A 15,590-nucleotide genomic window follows, 5' to 3' on the forward strand; every position below is an offset into this window, starting at 1 on the left:
AACAAGCAAATAGCCACGATAGGAGATTCAGCCCCATTCCAGTGGACAGCAACTGAATTGGAATCCGGCAATCTGACGTTCAGCACCACAGTGCAGTACCCAACACTCAGTTAAAGCAAAAAAGTGGGGCTGCAGTTAAGACGAACGCGCGCGCGCGTGTGTGTGTGTGTGTGTGTGTGTGTGTGTGTGTGTGGGGGGGGACGACGACATGTGCAACCCATAGCTCAAAATGTGTAAGTTCTTATACTTGGGTTATATTTTTTTAATGTACAATAAATGATACTCTGGGTACTTAGCATAGGCTAGGCGATTCCATTGCAAGACTAGTCTGCAAAAGGCACAGTTCAGTCATAGTCTAAGTAAACCAAATCGGTGTATATAGTTATTTTCAGGGGTAGAAATTAGGTTCTCTGAGCAAAGTACAATAAGTGTCAAATATGATTTGCATTAGCCAGCGAAATCAAAAAAGTTTGAAATTATGCTGTGTTCAAGACAACTGGGAACTTGGAAATCTCCGGCATCCGACTTCAGTGCATTCAAGGGCTTGTATGTAACTAAGCATTTCACAGTAAGGTCTACCTACACATATTGTGTTCGGCGCATGTGACAAATACAATTTGATTCGATTTGATTTGACAACTGGAGCTCTGTGGGGAAAAAAACAAGTATCCGACTGGGCGTCTAGACTTGACTTGAAATGTGTCTACCATGTCCACATTGTGTCCGTTCCCGCACTATATTAAAATGCCAATATGGGTTCTAAAAACAGTGGAGTAGGTAAAATATAACACAACAACAACTGACGGCAGTAGCTAACTACTGTAGCTAAGTAGCCAGCTAACCTCTGTAGCTAGCTAGCAAGCAACGCTAAAGGGAATGAGCTAGCATAACTCTAGCCAAATAAAAAATAGTTTTTCTAAATATTAGCAAGCTGGCTAGAATTTAAGAGGCTGGAAAACACATTCCCCACACGCTAGGAAAGTATTTCCTCCAACTTAATAATGAAAAGTGCTGATGACGTCACCCACTGCATGCACTTTCGGTAGCTTGATTGCATCCAGCCTGCGGAGAAACCCGCACACAATGCATCCCTGACCACCACCCGAAGTGGTCAGACAGATCTAAACAGAATCAGACCACGACGCAACTTTTTTTTTGCATCTAGACCTGTATTTTCAATGCAATCTTCTTATTCTGATAGCAGAAGTCCCACGTAAGTGTCAAGTGTAGACAAGACAGGGCTCTGAAATCACTGAAGTCACTATTTGACCTCATTCTTTTCTGAGTTTCCAGTTGTCTTGAAAGCATCATATCTCTAGACTATATAATTGTGATTCTCATAACTATTGCAATTTATTTGGTTTAATAGTCATATAGTTTCTGATAATTAAATGTGTTGGAAGCCGCTTACCTTTTCTTCATCCATATTTGTGTTTAATTGCTCATGTGACTTTCCGGTGTCTGATGTAATCGATTGTGATGGACAGTAGGAAAAACTCCTCCTGGACATATTAAAATGTCATGTATGTTGTACATGACGTTATAGATGTGTGTGTGTTGATGAGGCCCAATAATTGCTATCTAACATTTATAATAACGTTTTGTCCCAGCATCTATACGAATGGTGTGCTGGTATTTAAATAAAAACAACAACATATGTTTAATGCCAAACAAGATAATATCCACATGACCTTACTTCAACCGATAAGGAAAAGCAAAAAGCTAAAGAGAGGAAGTCACAAACTATTTAGACGTAACCCCGTTTCCAAAGGTTTATGCCTCTCCAGTGCTTTCCTTTAGTTTACGTGACACACCAGAGAGGGGTCACACCACATTCATTCAGTGAGCTAAAGGCAAACGGAAAGCTCTGCTCCATACCACGGGAAAAAAATGTGCGTGGCAAAAAAATAAGAATTATCCGACATCCGAAGAATATAAAGCAGTTAGTTAGCTAAATGGTTGTGAGAAGCTAAGCCAAGTGGTTCAGAAAATATTCAAACCCTATCTTATGGCGAAATATTGTTTACTGGCCAGGACAGCTTGCCGTGATGTTTTGTTGACAATCAATGCATAACATTTAAGACGTTAAAACCACGTTTTTCCGCACCTGCTAGCCAGCTAATTGGAAAGTTCCCCAAGTGAGTGAGGAAATGGACCCTACATCAAGATTTACAGGTTTGTTGAATTGTTGTTTTATTAATGATTTTCATTGTCTGTCACTTCGACAAGCCAGCATAGTCCTGCCACTTCTTTGGTAAACTGCCGAGGAAGTAGAAATAGTGTAAGGAAGTGCTATTTCTTATGCAAATGATCAGCTTACTGCTATTACATTGCTATAACTGAGACAACGTATTTTCACAGTGAAACATGTTAGGTCCCATACAGGATAGCTTCCACACACAGCACACACACATACACACACTAACTGCCGAGGACACACAGATAAGACATACACCCACACATTGGGGGGGAAGAGACACAGCCTTGACTTGCAGACACAAGCACACACACACAATCTCCTTCCTAGCCGAACATTGTGTGACTGAGAACGGCACTACGAGACTCAGAGGAATGACGGACGGCCCAACAGGGCCAACCAGAAGACCGGACTTCCAGACTCAACCTACTTTCTGTACTGTACATAACATGCTTGCAATCTGTTATCGGGGCTTCTTTCTGCTGGTTCCTTGTGAGCCAAATGAATGAGCCCGTATACGTTGTACCAGATATCTTTACTCTGAATAAACTGTCGCTTGTCATACAATTTACCACCTTGTCTGAATCGATCCTTGACCGACTCGCCCTATCTATATATCCCAATATCAACAATAGCTAGCTAGCTAAAGAGCGAATGTAAGGACTGACATTGTACTTTCAAAGATATAACAACATTGTTTACAACTAATTGTATGACACACCAAAACAGTGGAGTGTACTGACAGGAGCTGCCAAACTTCCACCTCTGATAACAGGTGCTGATCTCCCTCTATCCTCCCTACATCTCCTGGTGCCACCACTATGTCTGAAGTCTGCTTTCATGTGGCAAGTGGCTCAGCAGCATGACGTGATGCAGTATGGGAAGCTGGAGGAGTTTGTGACTGGTAACTAGAGATGGTTCCGGAGCTGCTGACCTTAAGGCAGAGGGTCCAACTCATCCTGGGACTGAGAGCGAGGGTGAGATGGGTAGAAGTGTTTAGGGTTGAGAATGGTGTAGGGGGTCGGGGGTGAAATTCAGACTTTTGTTCGCCCCTGGATCTCAGAGACAAGGGATGGTGACCGAAGATCGCTCTCGTCACAATTTCCTGAAAGCCTTGTATTCACTCCTTATCAGTTACATATTTGACTCCTCAGTTTGTCTCCTCAGCATATAAAATGCATACATCTCCTGTTTCAGCTGGTTCTTGAATTTTGTGGTGGTGTGTAGTCTAACCCAGCTGGGTACAAAACCATCCAGCCCCACCTAGACAGAATCCATTCATGCACAATGCGCGAGGTGGTACTTAACCTGCAATATGTGTAACACACACCAGTCTGTTAAAGGCAAGTCTGCTTTACCTAGTTGCAGATGTTTGCAATTGTTTTGTGTGTGATTGCATATTCAGAGCAAAGATAAAGAAGTGGAGGCATCAACAGATAACTTTGTGGAGTTGGTCCAAACACTGCTAGAAGACCCAACAAAGAGGGAACACTTCAGGTGAGATCATATCTAACATCTAGATCATGTCACAAATCCCTGCTTCAAAGGACTATAATGACCTTGAGTGGAATATTGAGTATGATTTGACTACTACTTACAGTATGCCTGGGTTTAAACTACATAATGGCTCTGTGTTGGAGGTGTTCCCTGTGCAGTACAGCTCTAGGTATGGTACAGCGCTGCAGATACTGGTGTGGCAGTTCTTTGACAGACTGGAGGAGATGCTGCCAGTGCTCAACTTTACACAGTACTGATGCCACTCACAGGAGGTTGGTGACACCATAATTGGGGAGGACTGGCTCGTGGTAATGGCTGGAGCAGAATAAGTGCAATGGTATCCATGTGGGATAATTCTGATGCTATTCAATTTACTCCGCTCCAGACATTATTATAAACCGTCCTCCCATCAGCAACCTCCAACCTATTAGATCATCTAAAACATGTCGACATTCATTTGTAAACTTGCTTGACATGTAGGTTAAAAATATATTTTTTTAAATGGCCCCTCCACGAATTAATAAACATCCGTAAGTATCAACAGAGTAGGGGTCCTGTGGAATTGGGCTGTGTTTTTCTCCATTCTTCAGGCATGCTTATGTAACCGGTGTGAAATGGCTGGCTAGTTAGCTGTGCGTGCTAGTGGCATTTCAATCGTTGACGTCACTCTCACTGAGACCTTTAAGTCGTTGTTTCCCTTGCTCTGTGGCTTTTGTGGAGCGATTGGTAATGATGCTTTGAGGGTGACTGTTGTCGACGTGTGCAGGGGGTCCCTGTTTCATGCCCTGGTTGGTGCGAGGAGAGTCCCTGGTTCAGGCCCTGGTTGGAGCGAGGAGAGGTCCCTGGTTCAGGCCCTGGTTGGGGCGAGGAGAGGGCCCTGGTTGGAGCGGGCCCTGGTTCAGGCCCTGGTTGGGCGAGGAGCGGGCCCTGGTTTGGACGAGGAGAGGTCCCTGGTTCAGGAGCTGGTTGGGGCGAGGAGCTGGACCTGGTTGGGGCGAGGAGCAGGCCCTGCTTGGGGTGAGGGGAAGGCCCTGGTTCTGGCCCTGGTTTGGGCGAGTAGAGGTCTCTGGTTTGGGAGAGGAGAGGTCCCTGGTTGGGGAGAGGAGAGGTCCCTGGTTCGGGCCCTGGTTGGGGTGAGGAGAGGTCCCTGGTTTGGGCCCTGGTTGGGGTGAGGAGAGGTCCCTGGTTCGGGCCCTGGTTGGGGTGAGGAGAGGTCCCTGGTTCGGGCCCTGGTTGGGGTGAGGAGAGGTCCCTGGTTCGGGCCCTGGTTGGGTGAGGAGAGGTCCCTGGTTGGGGTGAGGAGAGGTCCCTAGTTCGGGCCCTGGTTGGAGTGAGGAGAGGTCCCTGGTTGGGGCGAGGAGAGGTCCCTGGTTCGGGCCCTGGTTGGGTGAGGAGAGGTCCCTGGTTGGGGTGAGGAGAGGTCCCTAGTTCGGGCCCTGGTTGGAGTGAGGAGAGGTCCCTGGTTGGGGCGAGGAGAGGTCCCTGGTTGGGGCGAGGAGAGGTCCCTGGTTGGGCCGAGGAGAGGTCCCTGGTTGGGGTGAGGAGAGGTCCCTAGTTCGGGCCCTGGTTGGAGTGAGGAGAGGTCCCTGGTTGGGGCGAGGAGAGGTCCCTGGTTGGGGCGAGGAGAGGTCCCTGGTTGGGCCGAGGAGAGGTCCCTGGTTGGGCCGAGGAGAGGTCCCTGGTTGGGCCGAGGAGAGGTCCCTGGTTGGGCCGAGGAGCGGGCCCTGGTTGGGGCGATGGGAGGGCCCTGGTTGGGGAGAGGGCCCTGGTGTGGGCCCTTGTTGGGGCGAGTGGAGAGATAGAAGCTGTTCTATTTATTATTCTCTCCCTCTCAGACAACATCTATTCTCAACCTGACCCCTACTGACCTGGAGGAGTGTGAGCAGTCTGTCTCTGTCTCTGTCTCTGACCCTGACCCAGAGCATCTGAAGACACTGCTGCAGCATCATAGACATCCTGGGCACCTTAAAGAAGGTAAGGATCCCTCAGGTGATCTACTTGAACTTCACCTCTGTGGTAAATGCTTGTGGGGGATTCTCCTGAAAGAGAATAGCTTTAGTAAGCCGGTTGGATTATCTTTTTTCCAGATGTTCTCTTCTACGATTCTGATACCATCCTGTCCACGTTGTTCCTCCTCGTTCCCTCACTGGAGTCTAAACCGACCCAGAGAGGTGGAGGAAAGGGCAGGGTGAAGACAGTGATGTGACAACAGAAGGGGGGAAGAACAAGGCTGGTGAGAAGGGACAGCAAGAAGTCAGCGGGGAAGATGAAGACACCAATGAGGAAAGTGAAGAGGACACTAAAAGACTGGAAGAGTCTGGGAACTCTGGGCAGCAGAAACGGCCATTATCAGGGGCCGTCAATGGTATTGAGATTAAGGACAGAATACTTTGCATAGATACTGAGTATACAAAACATTTAAGAACACCTGACTGACCTATGAAAAAAGCTATGATTTCTTATTGATGTCACTTGTTAAATCCAGTTCCATCACTGTAGATAAAGGGGAGATGGGTTAACTTATTTGGGACTGGGGGGCAGTATTGAGTAGCTTGGATGAATAAGGTGCACAGAGTAAACTACCTGCTATTCAGGCCCAGTTGCTAATATCTGCATATTATTGGTATATTTGGATAGACATTCTGTAGTTCCTAAAACTGTTTGAATGATGTCTGTGAGTATAACAGAACTCATATGGCAGGCAAAAACTTGAGAAAAAAATCCAACCAAGAAGTGGGAAATCTGAGGTTTGTAGTTTTTCAACTCGTGCCCTATTGAAGATACAGTGGTCAAATTGCACTTCCTAAGGCTTCCACTAGATGTCAACAGTCTTTATAATCTTGTTTGAGGCTTCCACTGTGAAGTGGGGGCTCATAAGGGCTGTTTGAGCCAGGTGTCTGGCAGAGTGCCATGAGCTCGTGACGCACGTTCACGTGAGAGTTAGCTTACGCTCCATTGCTTTTCTACAGACAAAGGAATTCTCTGGTTGGAACATTATTGAAGATTTATGATAAAAACATCCTAAAGAATGATTCTATATTTTTTGTTTGACATGTTTCTACAAATTGTAGTATAACTTTTCGTCTGAACTTTCGCATGGATTTGCCTGCGCGTGGTGATTTTGGATTGTGTACTAAACGCGGAAACAAAGAGTTATTTGGACATAAATGAGGGACTTTATCAAACAAATCAACCATTTATTGTGGAACTGGGATTCCTGGGAGTGCATTCTGATGATCATCAAAGGTAAGTTAATATTTATAATGCTATTTCTGATTTCTGTTAACTGCACAACATGGCGGATATCTGTTTGGCTGTTTTGTTGTCTGAGTGCTGTACTCAGATTATTGCATGGTGTGCTTTTTCGTTGAAGATTTTTTGAAATCTAATACAGCGGTTGTGTTAAGGAGAAGTATATCTCAAGTTCCATGTATAATACTTGTATTTTCATCAACATTTATGATGAGTATTTCTGTAAAATCACTGGATTTTTTGGAACTACTGAACATAACGCACTAATGTAAACTTAGATTATTTTGTATAAATATGAACTTTATCAAACAAAACATACATTTATTGTGTAACATGAAGTCCAATGAGTGTCATCTGATGAAGATCATCAAAGGTTAGTGATTTAATTTTATTTCTGCTTTTTGTGACTCCCCTCTTTGGCTGGAAAAATGGCTGTTTTTTTCTGTGACTTGGCTCTGACCTAACATAATCGTTTGGTGTGCTTTCACCGTAAAGCCTTTTTGAAATCGGACACTGGCTGGATTAATGAGAAGTTTATCTTTAAAGTGGTGTAAAATACTTGTATGCTTGAGGAATTTTAATTATGAGATTTCTGTTGTTTTGAATTTGGCGCCCTGCACTTTCACTGGCTGTTGTTGAGGTGGGATGCTACTGTCCCGAATATCCCAGAAGTTAAAGTAGGATTTTTAAGCCTTGAGACAATTGTGACATGGATTGTGTATGTGTGCCATTCAGAGGGTGAACGGGCAAGACAAAAGATTTAAGTGCCTTTGAACGGGGTATGGTAGTAGATGCCAGGCACACCGGTTTGTGTCAAGAACTGCAATGCTGTTGGGGTTTTCACGCTCAACAGTTCCCTGTGTGTATCAAGAATGGTCCACCACCCAAAGGACATCTGGCCAACTTGACGCAACTGTGGGAAGCATTGGAGGTGTTCCTAATGTTTGGTATGCACAGTGTACTCTATACATGGTCTCCTGAGTTGAAGTTTTTTGAGTAGCAGGGTCTAGGTTTGACTACCGCCTATCTTACAATAACATTGTGAAGTAACTTATCCCACCTTTTTGCTTTTTTGTTGTTGTTATTGAATTTCTCACTCTACTCGGTAACTAAATTTAGTGGACAGTTTCTATAACTGCACAACAGATTTCTGCATATTTTAAAAATTAAATTAAAAACATCTATCGTCTCATCAGCTGCTGACGACAATCTGCAATGGAACGTTGAACTCAGCCATTTTACTCTCCTGTGTTTTTGTACCTGCAGGACAAGCTAAAGCCGAGCCCCCACAGTCCCAGGGCTTCTCCTGCTCACAGTGTCAATTCTCTGACAGACAATGGACTACCCTCCAAGAGCATGTCAGGAAGAACCATCTGAATGAGGACAGCAGGATCCTGGGCTCTGGAGAAGCTGGAGCTGAGAACAACTCTGCCTGTCAGTGAGAAAGAGAACTCCTCAGCCAAGAAGACCATGGAGAACAGGTACATTTGTTCCCAGTGGGAAGGGTCACAAAAACTAATCTGACCTGAGACACATTTTTTTTAAACCTTTATTTAACTAGGCAAGTCAGTTAAGAACAAATTCTTATTTTCAATGACGGCCTTGGAACAGTGGGTTAACTGCCTGTTCACGGGCAAAACGACAGATTTGTACCTTGTCAGCTCAGGGATTTGAACTTGCAAGCTTTCGGTTACTAGTCCAACGCTCTAACCGCTAGGCTACCCTGCCGCCGATATGAAACAGTTCACTCTTGAGGCAAAACCGTTCCATTGTGACCAGTGTGAGAAGAGGTTCCAATCAAATGTGGCTCTGAAATAGCACCATCGAGTTCACACTGGAGAAAGGCCATACGTTTGCTCACATTGTGGCAGGGGCTTTAGGAACACAGGTCTTGAAATCACATGTACACATTCACACTGGGGAGCGACCTTTTGTCTGTTCCATCTGTGGGAAGGGATGAAACCAACAGCGAATACTAGTTCTTGTACCGTTTTTGGAAATATTGTTTCGTACCTCAGGTGCCTTGTTTGGCGGATCCACACGCGCGGGCGGACGTTCTCCTGCACAGTGTGTGACAAATGCTTCACCTCCCACAGCGATCTTAGCAGACACAAGCAAATTCATACATGAGAGAAACCTTACAAGTGTAGAATGTTCACTGAAAGTGGCAACCTGAAAGTACACCAGCGGGTTCATCTGGAAAAAGCCACATTTACAGGTTTCAGTGAGTAATATCAGTACGGTCCACCACCAGTCACCAAGTGTGGCTGTTTTTTTTGTTACCTCCTTTTTCTCCCCAATTTCGTGGTATCCAATTATTAGTAGTTACTGTCTTGTCTCATCGCTGCAACTCCGAAACACAACCCAACTAAGCTGCACTGCTTCTTAACACAACGCACATCCAACCCGGAAGCTCGCCAGGTTGGAGGAGGCAGGTTGGAGGAAGAAACAGCCGGGTGTGTCGGAGAACACTGTACACCTAGCGACCTGGTCAGTGTGCACTGCGCCCGGCCCGCCACAGGGGTCGCTAGTACGCGATGAGACAAACCCTCCCGACCAAACTAGGACGACACTAGGCCAATTGTGCGTCGCCCCATGGACCTCCCGGTCGCAGCCGGCTGCGACAGAGCCTGGGCTCGAACCCAGAAAATCAAATCAAATTGTATTTGTCACATACACATGGTTAGCAGATGTTAATGCGAGTGTAGCGAAATGCTTGTGCTTCTAGTTCCGACAATGCAGTAATAACCAACAAGTAATCTAACTAACAATTCCTAAACTACTATCTTATACACAGTGTAAGGGGATAAAGAATATGTACATAAAGATATATGAATGAGTGATGGTACAGAGCAGCATAGGCAAGATACAGTAGATGGTATCGAGTACAGTATATACATATATGAGATGAGTATGTAAACAAAGTGGCATAGTTAAAGTGGCTAGTGATACATGTATTACATAAGGATGCAGTAGATGATATAGAGTACAGTATATACGTATGCATATGAGATTAATAATGTAGGGTATGTAAACATTATAGTGCCTTAGACCACTGCGCCACCCGGGAGGCCCTCTAGAACTATAGTTTGACCACGGAACGTGACTTGACAAAACCACCATATCATATACAGTTGAAGTCGGAAGTTTACATACACTTGGGTTGAAGTCATTAAAAATAGTTTTTCAACCACTCCACAAATTTCTTGTTAACAAACTATAGTTTTGGCAAGTCAGTTAGGATATCTACTTTGTGCATGACACAAGTAATGTTTCCAACAATTGTTTACAGACAGATTATTTCACTTATAATTCACTATCACAATTCCAGTGGGTCAGAAGTTTACATACACTAAGTTGACTGTGCCTTTAAACAGCTTGGAAAATTCCAGAAAATGATGTCATGGCTTTAGAAGCTTCTGATAGGCTACTTCACATAATTTGAGTCAATTTGAGGTCTACCTGTAGATGTATTTCAAGGCCTGCCTTCAAACTGCCTCTTTGCTTGACATCATGGGAAAATCTAAAGAAATCAGCCAAAATCTCAGGAAAAAAATGTAGACCTCCACAAGTCTGGTTCATCCTTGGGAGCAATTTCCAAACGCCTGAAGGTACCGTGTTCATCTGTACTGTCATGCAGGTGAAAGAGGACCCAAACGCGACTTAACAGAAACAGAGTTTATTAAAGTCCAAAACGGAATAACAGAAATCCTCTAGATTTGTAGAGGGGAAAACAACTGGAGAAGCGGCCACAGACTGCAGGTCGCCGGGTGGCGCAGGCCGTAGTCGACTGAGACACCTGCTCACACGCAGCGTCTGATGAAGGCACAAAACACGACAGGACAGGGTGATACACAATCACGGCAAAAACACGACAGGACAGGGCGAAACGCAATCACAGCATGGTGAATACAATACAAGGAACCGACGGAACAGGAACGGATCACAAAGGAATAAATAGGGACTCTAATCAGGGAAAGGATCGGGAACAGGTGTGGGAAGACTAAATGATGATTAGGGGAATAGGAACAGCTGGGAGCAGGAACGGAACGACAGAGAGAAGAGAGAGCGAGAGAGTGAGAGAGGGATAGAACCAAACAAGACCAGCAGAGGGAAACGAATAGCATGGGGAGCACAGGGACAAGACATGACAATAAATGACAAACATGACAGTACCCCCCCACTCACCGAGCGCCTCCTGGCGCACTCGAGGAGGAATCCTGGCGGCAACGGAGGAAATCATCGATGAGCGAACGGTCCAGCACGTCCCGAGACGGAACCCAACTCCTCTCCTCAGGACCGTAACCCTCCCAATCCACTAGGTATTGGTGACCCCGTCCCCGAGAACGCATGTCCATAATTTTATGTACCTTGTAAATAGGTGCGCTCTCGACAAGGACGGGAGGGGGAGGGAAGACGAACGGGGTGCGAAGAAAGGGCTTAACACAGGAGACATGGAAGACAGGATGGACGCGACGAAGATGTCGCGGAAGAAGCAGTCGCACAGCGACAGGATTGACGACCTGGGAGACACGGAACGGACCAATGAACCGCGGAGTCAACTTACGAGAAGCTGTCGTAAGAGGAAGGTTGCGAGTGGAAAGCCACACTCTCTGGCCGCAACAATACCTTGGACTCTTAATCCTGCGTTTATTGGCGGCTCTCACCGTCTGTGCCCTGTAACGGCAAAGTGCAGACCTCACCCTCCTCCAGGTGCGCTCACAACGTTGGACAAACGCTTGAGCGGAGGGAACGCTGGACTCGGCAAGCTGGGATGAGAACAGAGGAGGCTGGTAACCCAGACTACTCTGAAACGGAGATAACCCGGTAGCAGACGAAGGAAGCGATTGTGAGCGTATTCTGCCCAGGGAGCTGTTCTGCCCAAGACGCAGGGTTTCTGAAAGAAAGGCTGCGTAGTATGCGACCAATCGTCTGATTGGCCCTCTCTGCTTGACCGTTAGACTGGGGATGAAACCCGGAAGAGAGACTGACGGACGCACCAATCAAACGACAGAACTCCCTCCAAAACTGTGACGTGAATTGCGGACCTCTGTCTGAAACGGCGTCTAACGGGAGGCCATGAATTCTGAATACATTCTCAATAATGATTTGTGCCGTCTCCTTAGCGGAAGGAAGTTTAGCGAGGGGAATGAAATGTGCCGCCTTAGAGAACCTATCGACAACCGTCAGAATCACAGTCTTCCCCGCAGACAAAGGCAGACCGGTAATGAAGTCTAAGGCAATGTGAGACCATGGTCGAGAAGGAATGGGGAGCGGTCTGAGACGACCGGCAGGAGGAGAGTTACCCGACTTAGTCTGCGCGCAGTCCGAACAAGCAGCCACGAAACGGCGCGTGTCACGCTCCTGAGTCGGCCACCAAAAGCGCTGGCGAATAGACGCAAGAGTGCCTCGAACACCGGGATGACCCGCTAACTTGGCAGAGTGAGCCCACTGAAGAACAGCCAGACGAGTGGAAACAGGAACGAAAAGGAGGTTACTAGGACAAGCGCGGCGACGCAGTGTGCGTGAGTGCTTGCTTAACCTGTCTTTCAATTCCCCAGACTGTTAACCCGACAACACGCCCATAAGGAAGAATCCCCTCGGGATCAGTAGAAGCCACAGAAGAACTAAACAGACGGGATAAGGCATCAGGCTTGGTGTTCTTGCTACCCGGACGGTAAGAAATCACAAACTCGAAACGAGCGAAAAACAACGCCCAACGAGCTTGACGGGCATTAAGTCGTTTGGCAGAACGGATGTACTCAAGGTTCTTATGGTCTGTCCAAAGTGTCGCCCCCTCCAACCACTGTCGCCATTCGCCTAGGGCTAAGCGGATGGCAGCAGTTCACGGTTACCCACATCATAGTTGCGCTCAGATGGCGACAGGCGATGAGAAAAATAAGCGCAAGGATGAACCTTATCGTCAGACTGGAAGCGCTGGGATAGAATGGCTCCCACGCCTACCTCTGAATCAACCTCGACAATGAATTGTCTAGTGACGTCAGGAGTAAGAGGATAGGAGCGGACGTAAAACGTTCTTTTAGAAGATCAAAAGCTCCCTGGGCGGAACCGGACCACTTAAAACACGTCTTGACAGAAGTAAGAGCTGTGAGAGGGGCAGCAACTTGACCGAAATTACGAATGAAACGCCGATAGAAATTAGCGAAACCTAAAAAGCGCTGCAACTCGACACGTGACCTTGGAACGGGCCAATCACTGACAGCTTGGACCTTAGCGGAATCCATCTGAATGCCTTCAGCGGAAATAACGGAACCGAGAAAAGTAACGGAGGAGACATGAAAAGAGCACTTCTCAGCCTTTACGTAGAGACAATTCTCTAAAAGGCGCTGTAGAACACGTCGAACGTGCTGAACATGAATCTCGAGTGACGGAGAAAAAATCAGGATATCGTCAAGATAGACAAAAACAAAAATGTTCAGCATGTCTCTCAGAACATCATTAACTAATGCCTGAAAAACAGCTGGCGCATTGGCGAGACCGAACGGCAGAACCCGGTACTCAAAATGCCCTAACGGAGTATTAAACGCCGTTTTCCACTCGTCCCCCTCTCTGATGCGCACGAGATGGTAAGCGTTACGAAGGTCCAACTTAGTAAAGCACCTGGCTCCCTGCAGAATCTCGAAGGCTGATGACATAAGGGGAAGCGGATAACGATTCTTAACCGTTATGTCATTCAGCCCTCGATAATCCACGCAGGGCGCAGAGTACCGTCCTTCTTCTTAACAAAAAGAACCCCGCCCCGGCCGGAGAGGAAGAAGGCACTATGGTACCGGCGTCAAGAGACACAGACAAATAATCCTCGAGAGCCTTACGTTCGGGAGCCGACAGAGAGTATAGTCTACCTCGAGGAGGAGTGGTCCCCGGAAGGAGATCAATACTACAATCATACGACCGGTGAGGAGGAAGGGAGTTGGCTCGGGACCGACTGAAGACCGTGCGCAGATCATGATATTCCTCCGGCACTCCTGTCAAATCGCCAGGTTCCTCCTGAGAAGTAGGGACAGAAGAAACGGGAGGGATGGCAGACATTAAACACTTCACATGACAAGAAACGTTCCAGGATAGGATAGAATTACTAGACCAATTAATAGAAGGATTATGACATACTAGCCAGGGATGACCCAAAACAACAGGTGTAAACGGTGAACGGAAAATCAAAAAGAAATAGTCTCACTGTGGTTACCAGATACTGTGAGGGTTAAAGGTAGTGTCTCAAATCTGATACTGGGAAGATGACTACCATCTAAGGCGAACATGGGCGTAGGCTTATCTAACTCTCTGAAAGGAATGTCATGTTTCCGAACCCATGCTTCGTCCATGAAACAACCCTCAGCCCCAGAGTCTATCAAGGCACTACATGTAGCACCCGAACCGGTCCAGCGTAGGTGGACCGACAAAGTAGTACAGGACTTTGATGGAGAGACTTGAGTAGTTGCGCTCACCTGTAGCCCTTACAGATGAGCTCTGGCTTTTACTGGACATGAATTAACAAAATGTCCAGCTACTCCACAATAGAGGCACAGGCGGTTGGTGATCCTCCGTTCCCTCTCCTTATTCGAGATGCGAATCCCTCCCAGCTGCATGGGCTCAGTCTCAAAGCCAGAGGGGGAGATGGTTGCGATGCGGAGCAGGGAAACACCGTTGATGCGAGCTCTCTTCCACGAGCCCGGTGACGAAGATCTACCCGTCGTTCTATGCGGATGGCGAGAGCAATCAAAGAGTCCACATCTGAAGGAACCTCCCGGGAGAGAATCTCATCCTTAACCACAGCGTGGAGTCCCTCCAGAAAACGAGCGAGCAGCGCCGGCTCGTTCCACTCACTAGAGGCAGCAAGAGTGCGAAACTCAATGGAATAATCCGTTATGGACCGTTCACCTTGGCATAAGGAAGCCAGGGCCCTAGAAGCCTCCCCACCAAAAACTGAACGGTCAAAAACCCGAATCATCTCCTCTTTAAAGTTCTGGAAATCGTTAGAGCAAACAGCCCTTGCCTCCCAGATAGCTGTGCCCCATTCTCGAGCCCGGCCAGTAAGGAGTGAAATGACGTAAGCAACCCGAGCTCTCTCTAGAGTATGTGTTGGGTTGGAGAGAGAACACAATCTCACACTGCGTGAGAAAGGAGCGGCACTCAGTGGGCTGCCCGGAGTAGCAAGGTGGGTTATTAACCCTAGGTTCTGGAGGCTCGGCAGGCCAGGAAGTAACAGGTGGCACGAGACGTAGACTCTGGAACTGTCCAGAGAGGTCGGAAACCTGAGCAGCCAGGTTTTCCACGGCCTGGCGAGCAGCAGACAATTCCTGCTCGTGTCTGCCGAGCATGGCTCCTTGGATCTCGACGGCAGTGTAACGGCGAGTCGCTGGGTCCATTCCTTGGTCGGTTCCTTCTGTCATGCAGGTGAAAGAGGACCCAAACGCGACTTAACAGAAACAGAGTTTATTAAAGTCCAAAACGGAATAACAGAAATCCTCTAGATTTGTAGAGGGGAAAACAACTGGAGAAGCGGCCACAGACTGCAGGTCGCTTCGGGTAGGCGCAGGCCGTAGTCGACTGAGACACCTGCTCACACGCAGCGTCTGATGAAGGCACAAAACACGACAGGACAGGGTGATACACAATCACGGCAAAA

At 47.1% G+C, this 15,590-nt stretch overlaps 1 long non-coding RNA gene across 3 annotated transcripts; it reads left to right on the plus strand.

Moving 5' to 3' along the window:
- Window positions 1-199: 199 nt before the first annotated feature.
- Window positions 200-9,632, plus strand: LOC124013625. Of its 3 annotated transcripts, XR_006834901.1 has the most exons (7): window positions 248-2,175; window positions 2,973-3,174; window positions 3,603-3,694; window positions 3,853-3,966; window positions 5,530-5,668; window positions 5,782-6,940; window positions 8,213-9,632. It is a non-coding gene; the product is annotated as an uncharacterized LOC124013625 (long non-coding RNA). The 3 variants fall into 3 exon arrangements; XR_006834900.1 differs by lacking the exons at window positions 2,973-3,174; window positions 3,603-3,694; window positions 3,853-3,966 and adding an exon at window positions 200-233 and having other exon boundaries at window positions 2,115-2,175; XR_006834902.1 differs by lacking the exons at window positions 2,973-3,174; window positions 3,603-3,694; window positions 3,853-3,966 and adding an exon at window positions 200-233 and having other exon boundaries at window positions 2,115-2,175; window positions 5,782-6,059.
- Window positions 9,633-15,590: the final 5,958 nt, after the last annotated feature.

Source organism: Oncorhynchus gorbuscha, linkage group LG25 (genome assembly GCF_021184085.1).
Source record: "Oncorhynchus gorbuscha isolate QuinsamMale2020 ecotype Even-year linkage group LG25, OgorEven_v1.0, whole genome shotgun sequence".
NCBI classification, from domain to species: domain Eukaryota; kingdom Metazoa; phylum Chordata; class Actinopteri; order Salmoniformes; family Salmonidae; genus Oncorhynchus; species Oncorhynchus gorbuscha.